At 40.5% G+C, this 12,739-nt stretch overlaps 1 protein-coding gene across 2 annotated transcripts in view; it reads left to right on the forward strand.

Moving 5' to 3' along the window:
• The window catches only part of LOC134865954 (low-density lipoprotein receptor-related protein 8-like), a 148,950-nt gene that overhangs the window by 50,253 nt on the left and 85,958 nt on the right, over positions 1-12,739 (forward strand). The window lies entirely within an intron of this gene.

Below are 12,739 nucleotides of genomic sequence, written 5' to 3' on the forward strand. Positions count from 1 at the left end.
AGGCAGAGAGTTATCTAATACAGCATCAGGAGCTGAACATTGACAGTGCTCAAACTAAGATGGATGAACATGCAACGGTTGGAAAAGAAGGTCAGGATTACTCAGAAATAGGTTTGTAAAACATGGGATGGGTGTCCTTCTAATTCTGATGAAGATGCAGTTGAAGAAGTAACATGCAACTACATGTCAGTTATCCATCATCAGTTGGAGGCAGCAATGTTAACCTACATGAATATGCTGCGAATAAGTTCATCCAAGATCTAAATGCCAGGCTGTAGTGTCGTGTTACATTCGTAATGAAGCTGCAGTTTATTATATCAGATCAGTTTCACATATTTTTCAGCTCTGCAATTAGACTTTCCTTTACCATATTTATTTATCACTTGCCTGGTGGCGACAACTAACAAATCAAAGAGTGTCTCCACTTGTTCTCCTGAAAGCCAAGTTTAGGGTGAAAAGGCTGTCAGCATAACAAGGTCAATTGCCATGATCAAATGAATAGTAAAGCTATTAAACCGTTGCACTGTGGAGCTGAATGCAGCCTTGAGTCTTGTAAAAAAGGATGATGCATTGTGAACAGATCTGCTGCCAAAACGCCACAGTGGAGATGAGTCCTCGTTTTTCACTCTGGTGGTAAACAACAGCCTGGCAGTCAGTTTGTCTGTGAGTAATTGGCTTTTATTATGTAGTCGCTTTTTCAGGCGAAAGTGTAACAGAGTATTGCAGGAGTCCTAAACCAGGAAATTGGTTAGCTTTTAAGCACTTTGCTGTATCCCTTGTCTAAAAGTCGATGGTTTTTGGTTAGATTCTCATCTCCCATTATGCTTTTGGGGTTTTTCTCTTTCCTGTAGTGTTATAATGGTCAAAAAGGCTAAAATCCAAAAGTTGCCTCCAGATGAAGTTTCTCTCCCAAACATCCAATCCAAGTGCAGACTGGACTCTGGTTTCCGACAGAGGGTGAAAAGAGGCAGTATGAGAAAAATAAAGAGCTTTTGAACATGTAAACATGTCACAGTAAAGGCACAAAATGAAATGATATAACCTGAAAATGATCTGTGGAAGATAAAAGTACCGCGCCTGTAGCTGTTATCGTCTTTGTTCTGTGATTGTAGCCATTAGCGGGTTACATGCCCCCAGTCCGACATCCTGCCACTTCGACATGCTATTTGTCAGACATGCTGCTATTCCGACATGGAACATCCGATATCAGACATATTTTAGTACCGCCATTCCGACAGTCCTATTATTATTTTTATTTTTTTTATTCAATTTATCTTCACGGTTCCTGTATCAAATTCCAACATCCTGAGAACCACGGATGAGCCTAATGTCATCTGCACCCGCAGCTATCAATAATCCACCCGCCATCCACCCGAGGCAATGCTTTTTTTTTTCAACAATTGATATCCACACCCGCCCGCTACCCATCATCATTCATTAGGACTAAAAGGTGTGAACACATATCCTAGCAGCACTTCACTGGCTCCCAATCTGGAGAATTAATTTTAAAATTCTTCTTTTAACTTTTAAAGCTCTTCATGACCTTTCCCCCAATTACATTTCAGACTTGTTAGTGCCCTATCGTCCTACCCGTACATTGAGGTCTGCAGGCAGGCTTATTAACCATCCCTGAGTCCCGCCTTGCAAGTAAAGGAGACCGGTCTTTTTCCGTCTTAGCTCCAAAATTATGGAATGAATTGCCTGAGGAACTAAGGTTGGCAGATTCTGTCACACATTTTAAGTCTCTCCTTAAGACTCATTTATACCGCAAAGCTTTTGAAGGGTTTAAATAAGTTTAATTTTGTCATTGTTTATTTTGTATTAACCCTTTTTGTTGTTGTTGTTGTTGCTATTTTGTTTATTTTATCTGTAAAGCACTTTGTGATTCTGTTCAAGAAAAGCGCTGTATAAATAAAGTTTATTATTATTATTATTATTAGTAGTAGTATTATAGTAGCCTAGCCTATATGCCGACACGTCGCTACCAGTCGCTTGCCCTCAAAGTCCATCAGTTGTGTTTTACGTTGGTTATCTTGATTGTGTGATGCTTTCTCACCAGCAAAGTTAAACCGGCGCAACATAGCAAACTCTGTCTGGTCCAATTTGCTAACATAGGCCTATCTAATATATATTTTTAAATCATTTGTTTTTGTTACTACAACTCAACAAAAGTTGTGTGGCATAATTTGTTGGGTGGCCCTCACTGGATCTCAAACCGAAAGCAATAGCGAACTGCCGCAAAGTATGAGCTACAGCAGCAGCAAAGTGAATTCCAGAATCATTAGGCACTGCTATACAATGGTCGTCTAGTTTGCACTAAAAAACTGTGTGCAGCCCATAGAGCTTCAGGCAAATGCACTGTGACCAAAACGAGCCGGCCTGTCCTAAATTGCGGCCTACATTTAATAGCCTACATTTTTTTTAAATTAAGAAGTGCTTCAGTAGAGCTCTAGAAGCCTAAGTTTGGTCTTTTTCGTTAGAAAACAATTTCATTTGAATTATGGACTTCCTTTGAATGAAGTTTGATTGGACTTTAAGTTGACAGAAGAAAGTTTCAAGACGCTACCTGTTAAGAAACACACGTATTTTTAAATGATACCCTGATACCTATAGGCCTACGTCATGAAGCCTATGGTTGTTTGTTAGCCTATTACTTGTCTTTTTTACCTATAATTCCGTTTATTTGTTGTGTTATATAATATAGGCTATTGTTGTAATGGATGCACTGACTGGTTAGCACTCAATTTTCGTTACCCAATTTCGATCTCCCTGCATCCGATCTGCAAAAGAGTCGCTCAAGGGCAATAAAATGCTATGCGAGCGTTCTTCAGAGGCTGCTCCCAATTCTATGGAGCTGTGAACCAGAGCTGATGGGATGACGAATGAGAGACGTGGCGGTGGATACGAGAGGGCTATTGGAAGCGTCCATGAGTGCCAAAGACATCCACAGGGGGACTAGGCCTACCACTCCGATTGCTTCCACTTCGGGTGGAGCCAAGATTAACAGCGGGTCCGGCTGATTACCCTACTCTTTAAAATACTTTAGGCTGTGTGTTTTGTCTAGGCTATTGTGTTAAATCTTACAGCCTCCTCAGTTATCCACGACAGTAATGGCCGGGTTTCCCAGATTTCGTTAAGAAGCTCTTAGCGCTATAAGCGTCTTAGGAGCGCTCTACGAGAGCTGTGATTCGTTGAGAGCTCCCCTAAAGAGGCTCTTAGCGCTAAGAGCTTCTTAAAAAATCTGGGAAACCCGGCCAATATCAATTCACAAAGAAGTCCCGTGTAAAGTCGTTTTTGAGAATACAATAAATCACTCTTAATAACAGCCTTCTTCTTGTGTGCCGGAATTTGTTTATGTTATAGCTGTGATAACGCAATTACTGTCGGCAAACTGGCATTAAGGAAGATACAGAACAATAGGCTACAAAACGAAGGGAAATCTACCGAATGGATAATGCCTAACTGACGGACTTGTTTAGTAGGCTCTTCTCAATGTCTCTTCTCGGTCCTCCGGCTCGTTCCCACTGATCTAGAAATAACATTGTTACCGCCCCATCATTCTTTATAGATCAGTGGGAACGAGCTAGAGGACTGAGGAGAGACGTTGAGAAGAGCCCCGTCTCATCTCCATAGCTAGGCCTATATCTCCACCAGCTTCCTCAAGATGCTTGAAACAAATCTACCACAAACTATGTAGCCTATTATTATTTTCAATTTTCTTTTTTTCTATGCAATTTCACTACATTTTATCTAGCGCATGTAGCCTAAGTATGTGACAAATACATTCTTGTGTCCTTTATCCTTGCAATGACAATTTAAGTTAGGCTATATTCTATTCTATATCTTCATTAGACAGAACATTAAGAGTTTGGTTCCAAAACACTATATCCACCATTTTAATGAATTTTCATAAATATGTTTTACAATTTGTTTTCCAAGTAGGCCTAGGCCTGATTTCAGTAGAAACGTTTTTGGATATTGTTATTTGATAGGCTATATCTTTACTCAATCAAAACAACAAAAACGCAATTTGACAGATATTTCCTGGAATAGGCCTACACAATTAAATAACATGATTTTTTAATGTTTTTAAAAACGGATATCCGTTTTGGAATCATACTCTTCAAATATTCACGTGACGGATGCATGGCCCTCAATTAACTGAGCTAGTCTAACTGATTAGCCTAGCTTAGTCACATGCATATAGGATGGCATACATTCAAATAGCCAATAGACGGGGGGGGAAATGTCTTATATTGGATGAATACCGCTACTTGCGGAACAAATGCCGTAATGATGTAATGTACTGGCGTTGCGCCCAAACCGGGTGCAATATTTATATGAAAACCAATACATTTGATGTCAACGGGGACGATCCCGACATCAATGTCATCACCCAACCTGGCCAGCATGGACATGCAGCGGAGGCAGATTTGGTGGCAACCACTGCTCTTATACAGCAGATGCTTGAGTTAGTGGCCGCAGATCCATCCCGCCCATCCAAGCGAGTGTATGACCAGGTAGGCTAATAACTGGTGTAACCGTGTAACTTCTGCGTTGTGTAATAATTTGTGACCCGTTGACAATTGTTGCTGAGACGTGGTATTTATTTCTGCTATAGCACACCACTTCCAACACAGTTTGGTGAGTCTCCAGCTAACTAGCTCCACTCTGTAAAGTTAGCCCGCACATGTAGCAAAAGGAAGAAAACAAACAGTAGCCTATACATGCCAGAGTGATATTTCTAGCTCCACTCATAATGCTAGCCCCCCACATGTAGCAAAAGGGAAACACATATAAATAATATATCAGAGGGATATTACTCAAAAATAGTTTAGTTATAATACACATACTAATAATCAGTTATAAGGGGATATATAGTATTATGCACACATGCACACATACACAGAGAAACCCGCCGGGGAAGCCAATTCCCCGGAAAACAGAAAGACACCACAATACTACCTGATACGCTGGCCTCCTCGCCTCGGCCGCCGAAAGTGGGGCATAACGGAGTCAAAAGACCAGTAATCGCAACACGCAACAATCTTTATCTCTTAGGCTGATCTCAACTTACGACGGATACAATACAAAACTCACCCACGTCCTGGCACGGCAGCTCTGGCGTGGAGCTCAATCGTATCTCCTTTCCCTGCCCTGCTGTCTCACCACAAACATACCCATTATATTCCCAGCACCCACCCATCCACCATTCCCAATCAACAGATGCAACACAGGTGTGTTGCAACGTCTAGGCCGGCAGGCGGGCGGGACCCCGCCCCCCATCGTCTTGCGCTCAAACCACCCGCTTACAACTACATACTTATGCAGTTTACTGGAGGAGAAAACATCCTTTGAATCAGTACACAGTTTTGGCCTAGTGATAATTCTATTTTCTACATACAGTAGGCTATTACGAGCTAAACTGCAACGCAGGTGCCAGGTGGCTATTTGTTCTGTAAAACAGGACTCGTGTATTAGGCCGACTGCTTGGCACGCACGCAATTGTGTGCAGGAGAGCAACGAGAGCACATCAAAACACGCTTTGCAGCTAGGACTTTTTTTTACTGTCTCCGAGTGTGTGTCAAGGTATCAAGGTATTGGAGCAGATTTATTTAAAACGTCAGCATTAGAGGAATTGACACCAAGCCAAGTTTCCCCCTAATTTCACTCACCCGAACCCTGGCTGCACGGATTGCATCACCCCATACATTAATAGTGTAGAATGCTTTCATAAGATTTCATGTTTTTTTTACACACGGACTACAGAAAGCACGCAAGCAAATAGGCTACTGCAAGATAGGACCCATTTCCCTTATTACATTAATGGCCCTAATGTCGGAATGACGGGACGTTTTTTTTGTCGGAGTGGTGGGAGCTTTGAAAACAATGGAACTGCTTCCACTTCGACAATTAGACGTCAATGTCGGAATGGGGGTATGTCGGAATTGATGGCGGCTACCCCATTAGCGTCTGTTGCCATTAGCGTCTGTAGCTGTTAGCGTCTGTTGTTCTGCTGTGTCTGTAGCTGTTATCGTCTGTTGTTCTGTGTCTGTAACCGTTAGCGTTTGTTGTTCTACCGCGTCTGTAGCTGTTATCGTCTTTTGTTCAGTGTCTGTAGCTGTTAGCGCCTGTTGTTCTGCCGCTTCTGCAGCCGTTAGCGTCTGTTGTTCTACCTTGTCTGTAGCTGTTAGCGTCTGTTGTTCTGCTGTGTCTGTAGCCGTTAGCGTCTGTTGTTCTGCCGCTACTGCAGCCGTTAGCGTCTGTTGTTCTACCGCGTCTGTAGTCGTTAGTGTCTGTTGTTCTGCCGCTTCTGCAGCCGTTAGCATCTGTTGTTCTGCCACGTCTGCCGCCGCTAGCGTCTATTGTTCTGCCGCGTCTGCCGCCGTTAGCGTCTGGTGTTCTGCCGCGTCTGCAGCCGTTAGCTTGGTGGTAGAGACCACATTTACGTTTAAAATATTTTAAATTCGGGTTAATTTGAACAAAATGTGAGTAAACATTTGTTTGCGGTCAAGTTTATTTTCTTCAATATTCTGAAATCGAATGGAACAATCCCATTGCTTTTAGTAAATGGTACCTATGCAATGCTTGTTTCTGGCACTGCCTTCAAAAATAGTTACCTGCAAAATTGTTTTAACTATGTCTTTAAAAAAGGCTGAGACTTTACAATCCCTGCTTTGTAAGGCTTTACACAAATAGTTTTTAGACTCAGAAGCGTTGACATTGCAAAATTCCAATGCTGTTCCATTCATTGTGTTAAAACCCAGTATTTCTACAGAGTTGCAGATTAAGATTAGGCCACATTAATATTATTAGTTTTATACTATTTGTAACATGATATTCCAGTGGTGGTGTCACAGTATTGTTTTGAGGTTGTGTGTTCAAACATTTTTATTAGTTATAGTAGTAGGCTAATGTCCAAAAGTCAACATTTTTCAAAAAATGTTTATGTGATTATTTCCAAAGAAACCCAACATGTTTTTAACTAACAAAAAAATCAGTTTGAATTCATAGTTGTTGGCATTTAGCCTTTCAAATACAACATTTACAACGCAGTCAAAAAAAAAGATGGCTCTCTAGCTTGTGGGTTTTGGTTAAATGTGTTAAACGGGTGTGTGAGGAAGCAAACACTCCCTCACTAACATTTGTTTCTTTGTTAAAAAGGTAGGCAAATGTTGTAGAATAGTTGTCTTTATTTAAGTTAAAGTTCATAATATACATTTACATAGGCAAATAAAGATGCTGTGTTTTTAAATGCATTTCATTTAAAAAAGCCACACCATCACAATATCATTCACCATTCCCATTGTTCAGACCTGGAGGCTATCTTGTGCCAGTGCTCAAAGGGGGAGCACGCCTCCAAGCTGCTGCTTATACAGTATGTGCTCTGAGTAGATGGAGTGTTGGCTGTGGTTGGTCTAAAATGTGTGTGATGTAAGGTGTGTCAATTGAGTTTAAAACTATCCGTTTTATTAAGATCTCGTTTGTTTTGAATGTACAGTGTTTTGTAAGGTCAGATAATTGATGTACTTAGGCCTTGAGGATCTTGTTAAATGTTGAAAACAATGTTTATTTTTGTTTAACTCTTCACTACCCTTTCAGAGCCACGGCCCGATTGGCCTGACTAGTTTGGGAAGGCGGGCAATCAGCTATAAATGACTGGGAAGAGGAGGGAGAGGGGGCATTTGTTTGCTGGTTGGTGAAAGAGCAGCACCTGTGGAAAGAGCGTTTGACGTTATGCAATTTATGTTCCAGTTCTTGTGAAAGGCTAGGAAATAAAAAGGCATGGTTTTTGGTTGAAGGAAAACCTTTTCTTGTTGTGATGTTTTTTCACCTGCACCTCACATTGCAACAGGGTGGTCTAACAGCAACAGAAATGACATTTGGTTAAATAATTGAATCTAATGGACCACTTTATATAAACAGAGGGTTTTGGTCAATGTCATAAAATATGCATCGAATGTCGGATGCTCCTTTTGAGGTTTCCAGAATGAAGCTTCACATTTAACACCAAGTCAAATGCCTCGTATGTGTTAGCCTACGTGGTAATAAACCTGTTTCTGATTCTGAATAATTGACATTCGGTACAGCTTTACTTCTTTGCGGTAGTGAAGATTTGTTCCTTTGTTTTGATTTGGTAGTACCAGCGCTCACGGTTTATTAAAGAGTCATCCTTTAAAAGGACAGGACAGCTCGACCTCCCCTCAGTGGATTCTCATTCTGCTCAAGTCTACGCTCTGCCTCGCCTCTTTCATCTCTTTCCACTCTGTGCGGATGGCTTTGATTTGGCTTCAGAAAAACAACCTGAAAGGTCAGGCAGCAGTTTGTCTCCTCATCCTGTTCCTCTTTACACAGCTTCTTGCTCTTGGCGTGCCCCCGGAGCTGTCCTCTGTTTTTCTCTGCTCTGCGCTCTCCTTCACCCTTCGGTTCATTTCCTTTAGTCAGAACCTTGTTTTCTGTCTGGTCCTCTCTCAACCTACATCGAATTCATTCAAGACACCATGTTATTTCCTCTCTCAAAGAAACCACCTCCTCGCCTCTTTTATCTTAGACATTTCTAAGAGATATTTTCTGTATTGCCAACCCTGACCAGCCGACCCGTCTTCTTTAAGATAATGCTCAGCTGTAATCATCCATTTGAGGTAATCATCCCTTCCCCTCTTTAGTTCCTTCAGCCTTCATTAGGCTTGTTTGCTCACTCAACGCTCTTCACAGCTGTATCTGAAAAGAAGTGACTGAAAATACATCACAGGGCGTAATTGTCTCTGTTTCCTGCACTGACGCAGGCAACTTCAAAGACTGTCACACATCTTAAGTTGCCTCGGAAATACACTTTCCCAAACTTCCTTACACATGAAACAGAAGAAATAATATGTGACTTTTAGAACTTATTCTCATACATAAGCCATGAGGGGGAATGAAAGCCTTGCCAGAGCATGCAAGTGGAAGAGGCTAACTGCTTGATCCCCTCCACTTATTTCTCACAACCTGTTTTATACAGTGCTGCCTTTGACTGTGGAGTGACTCTAGTGCAATATGTTCACAACTATGATAATGGTAGGTAGAATTCACTACTCAGCAAACAAAGTAATGCAATGTGTAGGAGTCTCATGTATGGTCTTATTTTCTATGTTGTATTTTTCACTCATTATTGATGGGGGGCTTGTTCCCTGGAGCTTCGGGGGTGATGCGAATGGTTATACCCAACTGCTTTAACCTGTCCTTGGCATTAGAGGGCCCCTTTTCTGCTCATTTTCAGGTTTATAGTCGTATTCTGTGCCTCTTCTGTGACATATTTCCATGCTTCAATGTTCAAAAAGGTCTTCATTTTTCTCACCCTCTGTCTGAAACCAGAGCCCAGTCTGCTCTGATTGGTTAGCTGGTCGACTCTGTTGTGGTTGGTCAATCGCTTAGAGATATCCAACTCCTAAGCCTATCATGCCTAATGTGTTTGAGTGCTAGCCAATAAAACCACGAGTGTTACGTATAGTAATGTAGTAGTGATGTCACTATGGTACATACAGTAGGTATTCAAAGGAGTCTAATGGTGGCGTTTCAGGCAGATCAGTGGAGAGAAACTCCCTCTGGAGGAAACATAGATTTTTCCGCCTTTTCAGACTATTTACATGCACAGAAACCTATATAACATACCACAGGAAAACAGCATATTGGGCCCGGTAATTGTAAGGGAAAACATTTTTAAGTAACCAGACCTGCTAGCTAAGTGGTTACTGGAACCAGTTTTATTTTTGCTGTTTTTATGGAGGTGTAAATGATCAAACCCACACAAGGAGTGGAACAGATTTATTCTGTTTATTCTGTTAGTCAGGGTTTTTCTCATGTTTAGTCCCTCGCTGCTTTTTTTGGACTGCCTATAGCCGCTATACAATGTCCTCTGAGCAGGAGGTGTCCCCTGCTGTAGAAACAACACTTCAGTTGTCAATGTTTCTATATGTGTGCGTGTGAGGGGTCAGGGCCTGGCTGCATCAGCCATTCTCACTGCTCGGTCTCCCCAGGCACCAGCTGCCTCTCCAGCCTCCTCTCCACATCTCCTCGCTGTCACCCCTCCAAGCTGAAAGGGAAAGTAATAGATAGAGTAATAGAAATAAAGGGCTGAAAAACAAGCTGTTTTACTGATATGGCATCCAATGGTGGTTATCTCTGTGTGTGGTTACCTGTCCTATATCCCAGGCTTGTATAATAGCCAGTATTAGCTTGGTGCGGTTCTGTCAACAGAAATGCAAGAAAATGGTGTATAGAAGTAGTGTTCAAACCTCTCCACGATTTTATTCACTACTCTAGCTCCCTGTTGCAGTTTAATCCAAGTAAAGAATGACATACTAAGGGAATTTTCTACTGGTTAATATTCTTTAATGACACTCCTGCTTAGATTTCTGACGTTGGATGGCTGTGCAGTTGGCCTCTCCGTGTTTCAGCTGAGACGGTTCCTTTCTTTCCATAGCTTCACACTTAAAGTTTACAGATATCCTCATTAACCTCTAATGTTCCCTATAAGCATTGGGTTCAAATCCAAAAGCTGAAATCTTCTGAAACGCATAACATTACATTTAAATACATTCAGTCATTAAGAGTGGCAAGGTCTTCAGCCTTGATTTTAAAAGAAGTGAAAGTTGTAGTGGAACTGCAGGTAGTTTGTTCCAGATACATAGAGCATAATAACTAAACGCTGCTTCTCCATGTTTAGTTTGACTCTGGGGACAGAAAGCAAACCTGTCCCGGCAGACTGGAGAGTTCTCAATGGTTAATAATGTAGCAGGGGAAATGTATTTTGGCCCTTAACCATTCAGTGCTTTTTACACCAGCAGAAGTATTTTGAAGTAAATTCTTTGACAGACAGGAAGCCAGGGTGAAGACTTCTGAACTGAAGTAATCAAGTTTCTTGGTGATAGTTGAGGTCAAGCAGCAGCATTCTGAATCAGCAGCAGCCTTCTGATAGATTTTCTAGCGAGACCTGCAAAGACAACTTTACAGTTTTGAAGAGTCTGATGCTGGACAGCAGGGTAGTGGAATAAATTGTTCTTTTTTCCCGCCATGGTCAAGTTCTTTACTTTGGCCCAGTGATTGCAATGCTGGAGGATGGCCGCCTTCTCACTCTGAGGACCCTTTGGTCAATTTTCTTGGTCAGTCAAGGCTCTTTCCAATCCACTTCCCACAGTGGAATAAACTCCCAAGTGGAGTCAAGACAGAAGTCTTAAAACCTCGTATTTTCCATTACCTCGATTTCCCACACTAGCTATTACATTTCATTGAAATAATGAAAAATAAGTAAACTAGTAATCCCAAAAGCTTATTAACACTGTTTATTTTGGAGGGACAAAGAATAATTTCAATGAATTAAATAATGACATTGGAATTATCTCCCAAGATCTAGGGCACATGTCAGCAAGTACTGTGTTTCACAAAGCAATTCAAAGACATTATTCTGACATGGAAGCAAAAGTTCCTGACCATATAACCATGAAAAACAGCGTTGCACTTCATGCTTTTTGTATAATTGATTTTATTCATGCTATCAGCAAATATACCATTATGTTTTAATTGATTTCAAAGAAAATGCAAACTAACCGGTAAAAAAAAGCATCAAAAAGGAAAGCTTGAATGCACCATGCAATTTGAACTCTGCCATTGTCATGGACGATATACAGTTGTTCATTTAATAATTAAAACGTACTGCATATTGAATTTACATTGCACAAAAAGAAATTCAATTTGAGCCTAAGTGCCGTGTTCTAATGAATGCATTTCCATATGAACAGATGTTCTTTGTTTAGAAACAAGCTTTGGCAGACCTTCTCCTTGTCTGGTCCAATTACCCACAATGCAGTGCACGCTGAACATTGATAGCGACAGCATCAGAGATTCTTCTAACCTCATAAATGGTATTCATTATGGAGTGTGTTCTCAGTCATCTCGCTACTAATGATACACTCATTACATTGTTTGCCAGCGGTGGAAAGGCTCTTTCAGTAAGCTCAGGAAAAAAAAAACACGACCATTGAAAGGTTTCAAAAGCTAGCCTTAATAAGAAGCTGCAAAGGATGGCAGTACGTAGGTACATGGAAATAATTTAAAGTATCTCAACTGATAAAAAATAAATAAATAGATGTAACAATTTGATGAAAATATATATCCACATAGGGTGAGCTGTATGAACATTACAGATTTAGAGTGTGTGATGGCTAGTAACCAAGGGAAAAGAGCTAAAGCTTAAGCTAAAATGCATACAGTTCAAACAATTAGATACCGTATACCTAAAATAAAAATAGTTGTCTCAAAGTAGTGGAATATTGGTTTAATAGTAATGGGTTGAATAAAATGCTAATATTAGTGGGTCAAAAGTCATCGATAAATGATTATATTATTTAGCCAAAGGTAATGAAAAGATAGTGAAACATCTGGATAGTACTGGATAAATGGTCCTGTACTACTGGATACAATGTTACTGAATGTTTAAATGGTTAAATATTATAGGTTTGATAAATGCAATGGATAAATGATCAAACTAGTTGCATAAAATGTATGGATAAATGTTGGAATAACTCAAAGTAATGCTCACATTGTAGAAACAATTAGTAACAGTAATGGATAATTTTTAAGAACAGTTGGCTAAATGGAGTGAATATTTGGTAGAATACATAAAGGGTGATGGATATAATATTGTTAGTTAAAGGTAATGAGTAAATCATTTAAAGAATTGGCCAAAAGTAATGTAGAAATG

Source organism: Eleginops maclovinus, chromosome 6, assembly GCF_036324505.1.
Source record: "Eleginops maclovinus isolate JMC-PN-2008 ecotype Puerto Natales chromosome 6, JC_Emac_rtc_rv5, whole genome shotgun sequence".
Lineage (NCBI taxonomy): Eukaryota > Metazoa > Chordata > Actinopteri > Perciformes > Eleginopidae > Eleginops > Eleginops maclovinus.